The sequence below is a fragment of the Staurois parvus genome, unplaced genomic scaffold (genome assembly GCF_062004578.1).
Source record: "Staurois parvus isolate SC_StPar_1 unplaced genomic scaffold, SC_StPar_1.0 ptg001510l, whole genome shotgun sequence".
NCBI lineage: Eukaryota > Metazoa > Chordata > Amphibia > Anura > Ranidae > Staurois > Staurois parvus.
In genome coordinates, this window is record NW_028319306.1 from 596,195 (window position 1) to 610,106 (window position 13,912).

A 13,912-nucleotide genomic window follows, 5' to 3' on the forward strand; every position below is an offset into this window, starting at 1 on the left:
TTGTTAGCGATTGGACTTAGGGCTGGAAGGATAGGTTGGAGTCCAGAATGACACCAAGTACTCTGGCCTGTGGGGCAGGCCTGATAGTGGCATTGTTGGACGTGATGGAGAAGTCAGTGGGGGGTGGTGTGCGAGCTGGGGGGAAGACTAGGAGCTTGGTTTTGGAGAGGTTCATTTTAAGGAAGTGGAGCGACACCCAGTCTGATATGTCGTTTAGTAGGTTTGTAATTCGGGCGGAGACAGAGGGGGTGAGGTGAGGGGTAGAGAGATAGATTTGTGTGTCGTCGGCATAGAGATGGTAGTTGAAGCCGTGAGAGTGTATGAGTTGGCCAAGGGAGGAGGTGTAGATGGAGAAGAGAAGGGGCCTGAGGACGGAGCCTTGAGGAACCCCAACAGAGAGGGGGAGCGAGGGGGAGGTGGTGGTGTTAAAGTAACGCTGAGGGAGCGTTGTGTTAGGTAGGACGAGAGCCAGGAGAGAGCAGAATCTCTGAGGCCGAGGGAGTGTAGTTTTTTGAGGAGGACGGGATGGTTGACTGTGTCAAAGGCAGCGGAGAGGTCAAGAAGTAGGAGCACTGAATAGTGGCCATTAGCTAAGTTCGCACTTTAGTGAGCTTATTCGCAAAATCGTTTTCAGTGTCTGATGACGAATTTCCCCACAAATCATCACTCAATTCTGCAAGTGGTTCTGATTTACTATCGCTGTTCTCTAGCTAGTCTAAAACCACTTTTGACATAAAGGGATGCTTTTTGGACGCCATGGACATTTCTCAGTTTCAAGGCAGAAAGAACAGTAAAAATGCAGGCAGGACAAAGCAGTAGGGACAAAATGTATGTGAAATGCTTTGAAACAGTAATATTTTACTATGTGATTTTTGTGTATTTCGTTGATGTCCCTTTTTAAATTTTCCGTTGGTTCCGGCCCCCGTGCGTCCTGAGGCTCGCAGGGAACAGTAGATGCATGTCGGCATCGGCTGGAGGAGATGGCCGGGTTCACTGCAGGGGGGAAATTGCGGGAGCGAAGGACAAGGTAAGTGAACAGGGATCACAGAGCAACGCTGCAGGGTAATCCCGAGTGTAGCTCGGGGTTAACGCTTTTGGCACCGATAATTAACCCCGAGTTACACTCGGGAATACCGCCAGGGAGGTTAATACCCATCTAGCCCAAATTGAGGCCCGCCACAAACTTACCCCCACTGACTCTGTCATGACTGAACCGCTCTGCCCGTACCTCCCTCAGTTCTTACCTTTTGGACTGGCTTTGATTTTTATGTCCAACGCCTTCGCCTCACGTCTTACGCTCAAGGTAACAAGTCTGGCAAATTTCTGGCACAACAGTATAAGCGTAGAGCTGCCCAAACTAAAACTAAAATCTGGTAGATTCCACCTGGAAAAGGCAAGCCAATTCCAAAGATATGGCCAACGTATTTGCCTCCTTCTATACGAAGCTATATAATATATATATAACCTTAACTCTTCCCCTTATAGCCCTCAACCCACCACTACAGCAATCAGGTCCTTCCTAGAAACCCTACAACTCCCATCCTTGACAATCAACCAACTACAACAGATCTCAACCCTTTACCGAGCTGGAACTCAGAGCTGCCATTAAATTCCTACCTAGCAACAAAGCCCCAGGGCCGGATGGGTTTTGCAAAGAATATTACTGAACCTACCCTGACCAATTTATACCCCACTTAAAAAAAAACTCTTAACTTTCTAGCCACAGGTGACATCCCATCTGAAATTCTAGAAGCCATCATTGTCACCATCTCTAAATTGGGTAAGTCCCCACATGTCCCAGCACACTACTGCCCAAGTTCGCTTCTCAACACAGATCTAAAAATCTACACTAAATTACTTGCTTTCCGATTAACTTCTCATATGTCACAACTTATCCATCCTGACCAAGTGGACTTTATACCCAACAGACAGTCCTCGGATGGCACCAGGCGATACCTTAACCTCATCCAGTGGGCCGAGCGCCACCACTTGCCTTCTCTGCTTATCTCCCTAGACACTGAGAAAGCTTTTGATCACGTTCATTGGCAATACCTAGAGGCAGTACTCCTAAAATTTGGCATTTCTGGTACTCTCCTCCGAGCCATCATGGGACTGTACTAAACTCCTAGCGCCATAGTCTGGAAATCAAGTTTATTATCAGACCCCTTCCCGATAGCAAATGGCACACGTCAGAGATGTCCTCTCTCACCCTTGATCTTTGCCATCGTGATTGAACCCTTGGCACAGGCCATATGTACCCATTCACAGATCACAGGAATACAAGTCAGTCACACTTCCCATAAAATTGGCCTCTATGCCGACGATATTATTATATCTTTGACAGATCTGGAACATTCTTTTCCCCACCTATGCTCACTCCTCGAACCATTTTCTAAAATTTCCCTTTATAAACTCAACCACACCAAATCGGCTATGTTGGGAGTCTCCCTACCATCAGATACTAAACAGGCCATAACCAAGATTTCCCCCTTCTCCTGGGCTCCCAACTACTCCATGGCTTACCTGGGTATCCAACTCATTGCTCCCTTTTCTAATCTCCTACAAACTAATCTATCTATATTAGTCACTAAACTTCAAAACCTCAGCAAAGACCTTGACATCATCAAAGCTTCATGGGCAGGACGTATAGCACTCGCCAAGATGTTTTCTTCTACCTCCCCTTCTCTACTTCTTCAGTACTTTGCCCATTTCTATTTTAGTATCTGATCTACAAAAGCTGCAGTCCATTATCAACCACTTTATTTGAGCGGGCAAAAAACCAAGATTAAAAGCCTCCACACTATGTACTTTTAAAACGCTGAATGGATTGGGAGCCCCAGATGTCAAGAAATACTAGAAGGCTACTATCCTAGCCCAAAATAAAAACTGGTGGACCTCAAACCCTCTAATTTCCTGGCTCCAAATCGAAACAACTGAACTGGACTTACAAGCTGAATGTCTATTAGGTGCTCTTTGGCTGGGACACCATTTTCCCTAATCTTTCATGCACACTATCCGAGCTACTACTAACTCCTGGATCTCCCTCATACAAACCTCAAGAGGCATTACACCCTAAAGCTCTACACAATATATCATTATTATCGCTACAACTATTCTCCCCAGACTTAACTCTCAACCACTGGGTTGCTGCGGGTATACAGAACATTGGGGCCCTCTTCTCAAACCAAGGCCTCTTATCCATTCAACAGATCTCCGACAAATTCCAATTGAGTAATAAAGACTTCATATACTTGCGCGTACGACACATCCTCTTTAAAGCTCCCATTACAACATCTACCATGAAAAGAGAAATCCTAATGTTCTACAGATCTGCTAAGCCCACACAGAAAGGAATATCCACAATCTATGGCACTCTCTTAAACCCAGATTCCAACTCTAAATCTCCAGCTATGGCATATTGGGAAAATAAATTACAAATTTAGGTTCCTACCTCCATGTGGTACCACGCTCTCTCTCCGTGCACCCTCTGGTTTCTCTAGAAATAACTCACTCTGAGAATCTGTCATGAAAATTTACCACAGATCGTACTTTACACCGAGAAAATTGCAGCTATCTACCCCAACTCAACCTCGGAATGCTGGAGGAATTGTGGTCTTGAGGGTTCTCTCCTACACATGTGGTAGTCATGCCCGCCTATATGTATCTTCTGGAAAGATGTATCTGAATTTATTCAGGGTTTGACCAAGACCACTACTGACCTTACCCTTGAGTTGGCCCTCTTTGGCCTTGGCCTTCAGACATGGCCATCAGTTTTCCATCCTGTCCTGACACATATTCTCATTGCAGCACGTCTCTCAATAGCAAAAATTTGGAAAAAACCTAAAACTCTCTCACTAAATTCAGTTATAACCAACTTGAACGAAAACTGCCTGATGGAATTTCTCTTTGCAAAAGCTCATCAGTCTCTACCGACATTTTTCCGCCACTGGCAAATTTGACTTAATGATACTAGATCGCATCATTTACAATGAACCCATTCCCCCTCCTTTACAAATTTGTTATTGCGCTCAAGGTCTTCTCTTGGTCAAACCCAAATAGAGAGCCATTCTCTGCTACCACTACGGTACAGTACCCCCACTAAAAGCAACACTATGTACACACAGATATTTACTGTGCCTCTCCTCGCTTCTATCTCTATTATGGAAGTGCCTCATTCTTCCCATCCTGCCCTAACTTATCTTCCCTTCCTCTTCCCTATTTCTCTACAGAAAGTTTGATAGGACACTGGGATTGGCTTTTCCCCTATCCGGGGATGACCCAATCCGATAGTGAATTTACATTGTTCATGGCAAGAATATTATTTACCATTATTTGTATGATAAATAGAGCAAAAGTTTGGAACATGTACAGTCCTCTTGTTTATGGTCCATGGAAGGTAGTGGAGATCATATCCTCTCACCTCCCACTATGTATGCTCATGTCCAAAACCAGTATAATCTGTTTGATGCATTGTGTGTTACTGATGTAAAATTTTCAATAAAACCAAAGTTATAAAAAAAAAAAAAGTAAAAAAAATTAAAGGGACAGTGTAAAAATAAAAAAAAATCACCCCCTTCCCCCACCTCATGCTCGCATGCAAAGGTGAACTCATGTGTCAGTCCCGTATGCATGCAAACCGCAATCGTCTCACACATGTGAGGTAACGCTGCGATCATCAGATAATGGCCAATAATTTTAGCGCTAGATCTCTGTAAATCTAAAATGGTAATCTGTAAAGGCTTTTTTAGCGCCGCCTAAGAATATTAAAAGTTACTCCGTTTGTCACTGTTGCACAGGCGTGCACGATTTTAAAGTGTGACGTGTTTGGTGTCTATTTACTCAAAAAGATTAGTAATGTATTGTGTTTATTGCATTAAAATTTTTTCATATAGTGCTTTTTTTCCCTAAAAAATTGTGTTTGAAAACTGATGCGCAAAAACTGTGATGTAAAGAAATGCAAAAACCACCAATTTATTCTCTAGGGCCTCTGCCTTTAAAAAAAAAAATAATAAATAATATTTGTGGGTTCTAAGTACCGTATTTTTCGCTCCATAAGACGCAATTTTTTCCCCCCAAAAAAGGGGGGAAAATGTCAGTGCGTCTTTTGGAGCGAATGTAAAGCGGCCGGTCCGGTATTTCTGCCGCCACCATGTCAGAATATCGGGCCTGCTGCTCAGCTCTTCTCTCCTGCAGGACCTTACCTGCTCCTCGCTCCAGCGCTGCAGTCTTCCCGCAGCGGCTTCTGTGACAGCCAGGTGCCCAATGCGCATGCGCGAGAAGCGCTGTGCTTTGTGAATGGTCCGGTGTCTTCTGGGACACGACACGACATGTGCAGTGGGCACCTGGCTGTCACAGAAGCTGCCGCAGGAAGAAGGAAGGACAACTCCGCGGAAGTGGGAGCGGGTACCTGTCAAATTCAGGTACCCGTTCCCCCTCCCTCCCCAAAGGTCCGCAGTCTCTGGTCATCCCCTGCACTGTCTGCAGTCTCTGGTCATCTGTACTATGTCCACAGTCTCTGGTCATTCCCTGTACTATGTCCGCAGTCTCTGGTCATCTCCTGTACTGTCTGCAGTCTCTGGTCATCCCCTGCACTGTCTGCAGTCTCTGTTCATCTGTACTATGTCCGCAGTCTCTGGTCATCCCCTGTCCTGTGTCCGCAGTCTCTGGTCATCCCCTGTCCTGTGTCCGCAGTCTCTGGTCATCCCCTGTCCTGTGTCCGCAGTCTCTGGTCATCCCCTGTCCTGTGTCCGCAGTCTCTGGTCATCCCCTGTCCTGTGTCCGCAGTCCATTGGTTCAGAATATTTTTTTCTTGTTTTTCTCCTCTAAAACATAGGCGCGTCTTATGGTCAGGTGCGTCTTATGGAGCGAAAAATACGGTAATTTAAAAAATATTGATTTTAAAATGTAAAAAAAAGTGTCAGAAATGGCTTGGGGCTGAAGTGGTTAATTTTTTTAAAATGAATAAGACATTTTTGATGTGCCCGAGGAACTGTTCGGTAACAGAATTAAAAGCCGAATTGAAGTGGCTCTGTATTATTAACCGCTTGCCGCCCTGCCACTGTATATATACGTGTGCAGGGCGGCAGTGGAGCGCAAAAGCACATTTTAAAATGGGCTCCGCGCTCCCGACACTTTCGCGGGTAGGGGGCGCACGCTCCCGCCGACCCGCGGGTGACACGATTCGAGCCAGGAGGGATCAATCATTAGATTTCAGCCAGTGATGTCTGGCTGAAATCAGATGATCGGTCCCTGTCCTATCCTGTCCTGTGTTGACATTTACACAGGGCAGGATATGATGTCATTCGTCTCTGCCTGGACACATTCCGTTCCAGACAGAGAAGAAGACACAGTAAAAGTGAGTACAAAGCACTACACTAACAGTTAGAACACACCTAGGACACATTTAACCCCCTGATCGCCCCCCCCAGTTAACCCCTTCACTGCCCTGTCACCAGTGTCACTGATCAGTGAACCAATTTTTACTGATCACTGTATCAGTGTTGCTGGCGACTTCTGATAGTGTTAGCGCCCCTCCCAGATAGCGCCAGATTGCCCGCTAATACACCAATAATCCTGTCTAACCCCTTGATCGCCCCCCCCCCCCGAGTTGACCCCTTCACTGCCCTGTCACCAGTGTCATTGATCAGTGAACAGATTTTTACTGATCACTGTATCCGTGTCGCTGGCGACTTCTGAAAATAAAAAGCGCAAAGGTGATAAAATACCACCAAAAGAAAGCTCTATTTGTGTGAAAAAAAGGACGTAAATTTCATTTGGGTACAGCATTGCATGACCGCGCAATTATCATTTGAATTAGTGCAGCGCCAAACCGCAAAAAAAGGCCTGGTCATTAAGGGGGGTAAATCCTCTGGAGCTCAAGTGGTTAATATACCTTTCAAAGTCTGATACGCTAATGAGAGGAGATGGTAACATGAGTGACCCTAAAGTAAGGTGAATGACAGAAAAGAAAAGGTTTCCTATCTGTGAGTAGAAAAAATAAAAAAACTCAGATTGAAAATGTTCCACAAGCTCCACTGGGCCTTTTGAAGCCCAGAGCTGCTCTATGTGGGAAGTGTGGCAGTGAGGCTTAGGGAAAGTCCAGTCCATGCAAAATGCCATATATGATCTTAGGAACTGGAGAATGTACACAAATAAAAATTATAAACTTTTCTCTTTTTCTAACAGTCAAACATCACAATCAAAAATTAAAAAAACAAATGTCCAAAACAAATAAACCCCACAGGTGTAAACAATTGTCCAAAACCGTCTTTTTTTTCTTTCTTTTCTTCCAACAACAAGTCTCTTTCTCAATACCTGCAAATCCTGATGGCAATATACCTCAAAAAACAAAAACTTAACATAGTGTCATACCTTAAATAATAAATACACACGTGCCACTGAATGTGCAACATGCAAAAAAAAAAAATATATATATATATGTGTTCACTCTGTGTACGAATATCTACACACAAGCAAACATTCCTTTGTGTACCAAAAATATACACGTGAAAACACTCACACAACGTGTCTATTACACAAACTGTGAAAAAACAAAATATAACAATGCAGGAGTGTATCACCACACTCTATATTCATCAGTGAACACCTTTAAACCCAAACCAACACTCTCCAACTCGTGTACTGATGGATAATTACCCTATAAGAAAAATGACAGGGCATAACACAAATCCGAGTTGACTTCTTGTCATTAGGGTCACATCCAGTCTCCGGGTTTATCTTCCATTTTCCTCATAAGAAAATCAGCCATTACAACAGTGAATCCAAAGATAACATCCTTTATTATAGCAACTTACATATAAATTTGGATGAAGCAGCTCCTCCTCACAGGAATACAAGTGTAGGCAAGTTAGGGAACACTGGCCACATGTTCCCACTTCCAAGATGGCCACGATCGCACTTCCGGTCAACGTCGATGCGTCTGACGTCACGTTGTCTGACGCGTTTCGTCACTTCCTATGACTTTTTCAGAATTTCTGAAAGAAGACTTCTGAAAAAGTCATAGGAAGTGACGAAACGCGTCAGACGACGTGACGTCAGACGCATCGACGTTGACCGGAAGTGCGATCGCGGCCATCTTGGAAGTGGGAACATGTGGCCAGTGTTCCCTAACTTGCCTACACTTGTATTCCTGTGAGGAGGAGCTGCTTCATCTAAGATAAACCCTGAGACTGGATGTGACCCTAATGACAAGAAGTCAACTCGGATTTGTGTTATGCCCTGTCATTTTTCTTATAGGGTAATTATCCATCAGTACACGAGTTGGAGAGTGTTGGTTTGGGTTTAAAGGTGTTCACTGATGAATATAGAGTGTGGTGATACACTTCTGCATTGTTATATTTTGTTTTTTCACAGTTTGTGTAATAGACACGTTGTGTGAGTGTTTTCACTTGTATATTTTTGGTACACAAAGGAATGTTTGCTTGTGTGTAGATATTCGTACACAGAGTGAATATATATATATATATATATATTTTTTTTTTTGCATGTTGCACATTTAGTGGCACGTGTGTATTTATTATTTAAGGTATGACACTATGTTACGTTTTTGTTTTTTGAGGTATATTGCCATCAGGATTTGCGGGTATTGAGAAAGAGACTTGTTGGAAGAAAAGCGAGAAAAAAAGACGGTTTTGGACAATTGTTTACACCTGTGGGGTTTATTTGTTTTGGACATTTGTTTGTTTAATTTTTGATTGTGATGTTTGACTGTTAGAAAAAGAGAAAAGTTTATAATTTTTATTTGTTCAGCCTTCAAGGGTGGAGGTGGATTACTTTTCTGGGATATTACATGGGGTTTTGTGCTGTGTATTTTAATATATAAGATTGTACACAAGATAAGTCAATGGTGCTCCAGGGACAAGGAGGAAAAGAGGGATAAAAATCTACAAGAGAGATCCTTCTATAAGTTGTATGTAAATGGAGGTATTGCAGTTTGCGTTTGATCCGTTTCTGTAGTGTGTTCGGTTTTGCGTTTCTGCACATGCGTTTTTGCTGCATTTAAAAAAAAAAAAAAAAAAATTCCTGTTGCTAGGCAGATTTAAAACTCAGCAAAAAAACACACTACATGCTTTTCTGCAGCATTTACATTGAAGTCTGTAGAACCAAAAATGCTACTTTTTCGTAAAAAAAAAAAAAAAAGTCCCTGACCCCTTCCAAAAAACGCACCAGGTGAAAACGCGGAATTGTGAACATGTCCAATAGGTAATCATGTTAAATGGACTGCAGTGCATTTCTGCAAAACGCTTAGGTGTGAACCTAGGGTAAAACAGGTTAAAATACTTAATCAGTGCGTTTCGTGACTCTTTATTGGCCGCTTTGTCAGGAAAAGGATTACCGTACACTTTAATGGGTGGGATCTGTGGGCATTCCTTCAGTCCGGAGTATTCTGCACACAGATTATAATGTAAAGCCAATAAGTGTATTCAAAAACAGGTGCATTTCCAGTGACAATGGTCCAGGCTATAGGGATAATTTGGCACTTATGGTAAGCCCTACCAGGCCACATCTCTGCAGCAAAACAGTTACTGGTCTAGGATGATTTTATAATTTAGAAAATAAATGTTAGATATAACAACATACAGATTGTGTAAGCAATTGATATTTTTTGTTACTTTGCAGAGATCTTGGAAAAGAGATGCCCTTCCAGCTTTGACTTCTGCTAGAGCTGTACCTGTTGCATATGACAATATCCAAGCATCTTTAGGACCTATGTTTTTGTTACACTCCTTTCTGTGTAAATGATGGAGAATCTTAAAGACGAATCGATACTGCAGCCAGAAGCTACTGCTGAGAGCAGTCTATTACAAAGTAAGTTTTTATAGCAAGGCTGGATTGAGATGCTTATCCCTCGTTCATTTTAAAATGTATCCCTGTTTTGGAATGCTCATGTTCATTGCCAGACAGAAAGTGCTGTGAAAAAGTATTTGCCCCTTTCCTGATTTTTTTTTTTTTTTGCATATTTGTCACACTTAAATGATTCAGATCATCAGAACATTTTTAATATTACACAAAGACAGCAAGAGTAAATACAGTATGCAGGTTTTAAATGATGATTTAATTTATTAAGGGAAAAATGCTACTCAAACCTGCCTGGCCCTATCTGTAATTTGCCCCCCCCCCCTTCTGCTAATTCATGAATCAACTGATTAACCACAGTTTTTGGAAAGATTACATTAATTTCACTTACCACATCCAGGCCTGATCACTGCCAGACCTGTTGAATCAATAAATCACTTAAACAGAAGCTGTCTGACAAAGTGAAGATCTAAAAAACCAACACATGCCGCGATCTAAAGAAATTCAAGAACCATTGAGAAACAAAGTAATTAACATGTATCAGTCTGGAAAGGGTTGCAAAGCCAAAGGGGTACAAAGGCCTTACTTGCCTCAGTTAAGGTCCGTTTTTATGATTCAACAATAAGGCCTGGTTCATACTAATGCGTTTTTTTTAGTGCCTTGTGCTTTTTGATTTAACACACTACATTCCATTTAACATGGTTTCCTAGGGGACATGTTGACCTCTATATTCTATAAGTGACCACCTTTAATGTTGCCAGAAAGTCACTATATCGTGCCCGATGCAGGTAATTATTATAGTAATGTTATATATATTGCTGTAACTTTCCCTCCAAACACAAAAAAATTATAATATAGTATCACCCCTACTCCAGTGACCACAAGCGGCGCATACTTTTCATAATATTATCATTAAACCTCAATTAAAATTCATATATCGTGTCATACTTTGTCTTCACCATTACTGCGATAACAAAAAATACAAAATGTATAATTATAAAGTGACTATGACACAAAATTGTGACATTCCATATATCCCATAAAATTATATCTTCTAAAAACTCAAAAGTCCAGTGATATGAAGAAAACCAAATGTCCAGTGTTGAAATAAATTCAAGTAATTTAGAAAATATATACGTGTTGAAAATCTGTGCTGTGCCCACCATGCACCCCCACTCAGGTGGGCACTCACCAGAAACAGCCTTTTGAGGTTTAATGATATTATGCAAAGTATGCGCCACTTGTGGTCACTGGAGTAGGGGTGATACTATATTATAACGTTCACATCTATGCTTTTTTGCACCACTGCGTTTTTGGAAAGGACCAGGGACCTCTTTAAATGCAAAATGTTGCATTTTTGGTTCAGTAGACTTCAATGGAAATGCTGTAGAAACCGCATGTAGTGCATTTTTGCCCAATTTTGTGCTTTTAATCTGCCCAGCAACCAGTTGACCCAAGAAAACCCCGCAAAATGCATGAAAAAACTTGTCAAAAATGTGCTTGGAAAAAAAACGCAAAATGCACTGCAAAACGGATAAAGCGCAAACGGCATTGGTGTGAACCAGGCCTAAGAGAGAGACTGGGCAAAAATGGCATGTATGGGAGCATTCCATGGTGAAAGCTACTACTGACCACGAACACACAGGCTTGTCTCACATTTGGCAAAAAAACAGCTTGATATCCCCAATAATTTTGAGCAAATATTCTGTGGACTGATGAGACAAAAGTTGAACTTTTTGGAAGGTGTGCATCCTGTTTCATCTAGTGTTAAAGTAACACAGAATTTCATAAAAAGGACATCATACCAACAGTGTGATGTTCTGGGGCTGCTTGCGGCTTCAGGACCTGGGCGACCGGCCATCAGTTTGTGTCCTCAAGCTCGAGCACTTGGTTTATGCAGCAGGACAATGATCCAAAACACACCAGCAAGTCCGCCCCTGAATGGCTCAAAAGAAACAAAAACAAAATGAAGGTTTTGGAGTGGCCTAGTCTAAGTCCGGACTTAAATCTGGTTGGCATGACCTTAAACTGGCCGTTCATGCTCGAACACCCTCCAGTGTGGCTGAAGTAAAACAATTCTGCAAAGAAGAGTGAGCCAAAACTCCTCCACAGCGATGGGAAAGACTCATTGCCAGTTATCGCAAATGCTTGATTGCAATTTTTGCCGCTAATTGTTAATAAAAAGCACTGACACTGTACTAATGACACTGGGCAGGAAGGGGTTAACATCTGGGGTGAGCAAAGCTTTAACTATGTGCTGTGTGTGTTTCACATTGTGTGCTGTTTTGCTATGTAAGCATGCTGTTTTCTATTGCTCTGCGTAGCAGAACAATAGAAAGCAGCATGCTGGTGCTGACGGGAGAGATGTGTATTGTTTACATGCAGACCTCTCCTCTGTCAGTGTTCCTCGGCAATCGCCAGGTGCCAGTGGGGAATCTCCGGCCGGGACCCGGTGACCGACAGCTGAAGCTGCAAGTGGCAGCTATACAGAATCACGTATATATATATATATATATATATATATATATATATATATATATATATATATATATACGTGATTTTGCGCAGCCCTGCCACCCTGTAGCAGTAGTTATGCTATAGAGCGGTTTGGAAGCGATTAAAGTGGCTCTAAACACATATACCCGGTGGCGTGACTAGCCTCAGGTGATACATAGAGCTCAAACAAATCCTCCTACATTAGTTGTACCTGTTTATTTAGAGCCGTCTTTCTCCTATATGCCTTCAAAGTGCAGAATTTACACTACATCTCTTAGCACTGAAAAGCAGGGGGCGGGGAAAGTTCTGAGAGCTGATTATAGAGAAGGGGCCCCCCCCCTCCCTTTAACAGAGCACGCAGGTACAGAGCTGAGCCTGTCAATCACAGGCTCTGCTCCCTCATCACCATTTTTCCCTTGGTGTCAGGAAAGATCATGAGAAGTGACTCATGCTTATAGCAGAAGAACAAGGCAGCAGGCGGAAATTACATTTACTGCTTTGGATTGAGACAAACACTCCCTATAGAGGAAAATGCTTTGTTCATAATTCATGTCTGAGGGTTACAACCACTTTAATCTTTTATCTTTGTGATAGTCTTTAACCACTTGAGCTCCTGAGGATTTACCCCCCTTAATGACCAGGCCTCTTTTTGCTACTTGGCGCTGCACTAATTCAACTGATAATTGCGCGGTCAATTGCTGCACCTAAACGAAATTTACGTCCTTTTTTCACACAAATAGAGCTTTCTTTTGGTGGTATTTGATCACCTGTGCACTTTTTATTTTTGGCGCTATAACCAGAAAAAGTTTTGAAGAAAAAAATTTTTTTTTGAAAAAAACTATTTTCTCATATTGGTCATAAAAATATCTAAAAAAACTCAAATTTTGTCATAAATGTAGGCCAAAATGTATTCTGCTACATGTTTTTGGTTAAAAAAATCCCAATAAGTGTATATTGATTGCTTTTTGTGAAAGTTATAGCATCTACAAACTATGGTATAGATAATGGAATTTACATAGCTTTTACTTTCTGACTGCTCATCACATTTCTTGAGGTGCTAAAATACCAGGATAGTACAAACACCCTCAAATGACCCCTTTTCGGAAAGTAGACACCCTAAGCTATCTGCTGAGAGGCATATTGAGTCCATGGAAGATTTATTTTTTTTCCACAAGTTTCTGGAAAATGACAAAAACTTTTTTTTTTTACACAAAGTTGTCATTTAAATGATTTATTTCTCACACAAGCCATGGGTATATGTGGAATTACACCACAAAATACATTCTGCTACTTCTACTGAGTATGGGGATACCACATGTGTGAAACTTTTTGGGAGCCTAGCCACATACAGGAGCCAGAAATCCAATGACTGCTTTGAAAGCCTGAAGGTGCGTAACTTCCTCATTACACTTCCTCACTACCTATCACAGTTTCGAAGGCCCTGACATGCCAGGATAGCCCCCCCCAAATGACCCCTTTCTGGAAAGTAGACACCCCAAGGAATTTAAAAAGAGGCATGGTGAGTATTTTGCAGATCTAATTTTTTCTCACAAGGTTTTGAAATATAAAAAAAATAGACAAAATATGTTTTTGTTTTTTT

At 42.0% G+C, this 13,912-nt stretch overlaps 1 long non-coding RNA gene across 1 annotated transcript in view; it reads left to right on the top strand.

The window, feature by feature from the left end:
• LOC149435440 (uncharacterized) overlaps positions 1-13,912 on the top strand; it is a 39,644-nt gene that overhangs the window by 19,018 nt on the left and 6,714 nt on the right. Inside the window, exon 2 of the long non-coding RNA XR_016308487.1 lies at positions 9,640-9,828. This is a non-coding gene — a long non-coding RNA (uncharacterized LOC149435440). The remainder of the gene's footprint in view (positions 1-9,639; positions 9,829-13,912) is intronic.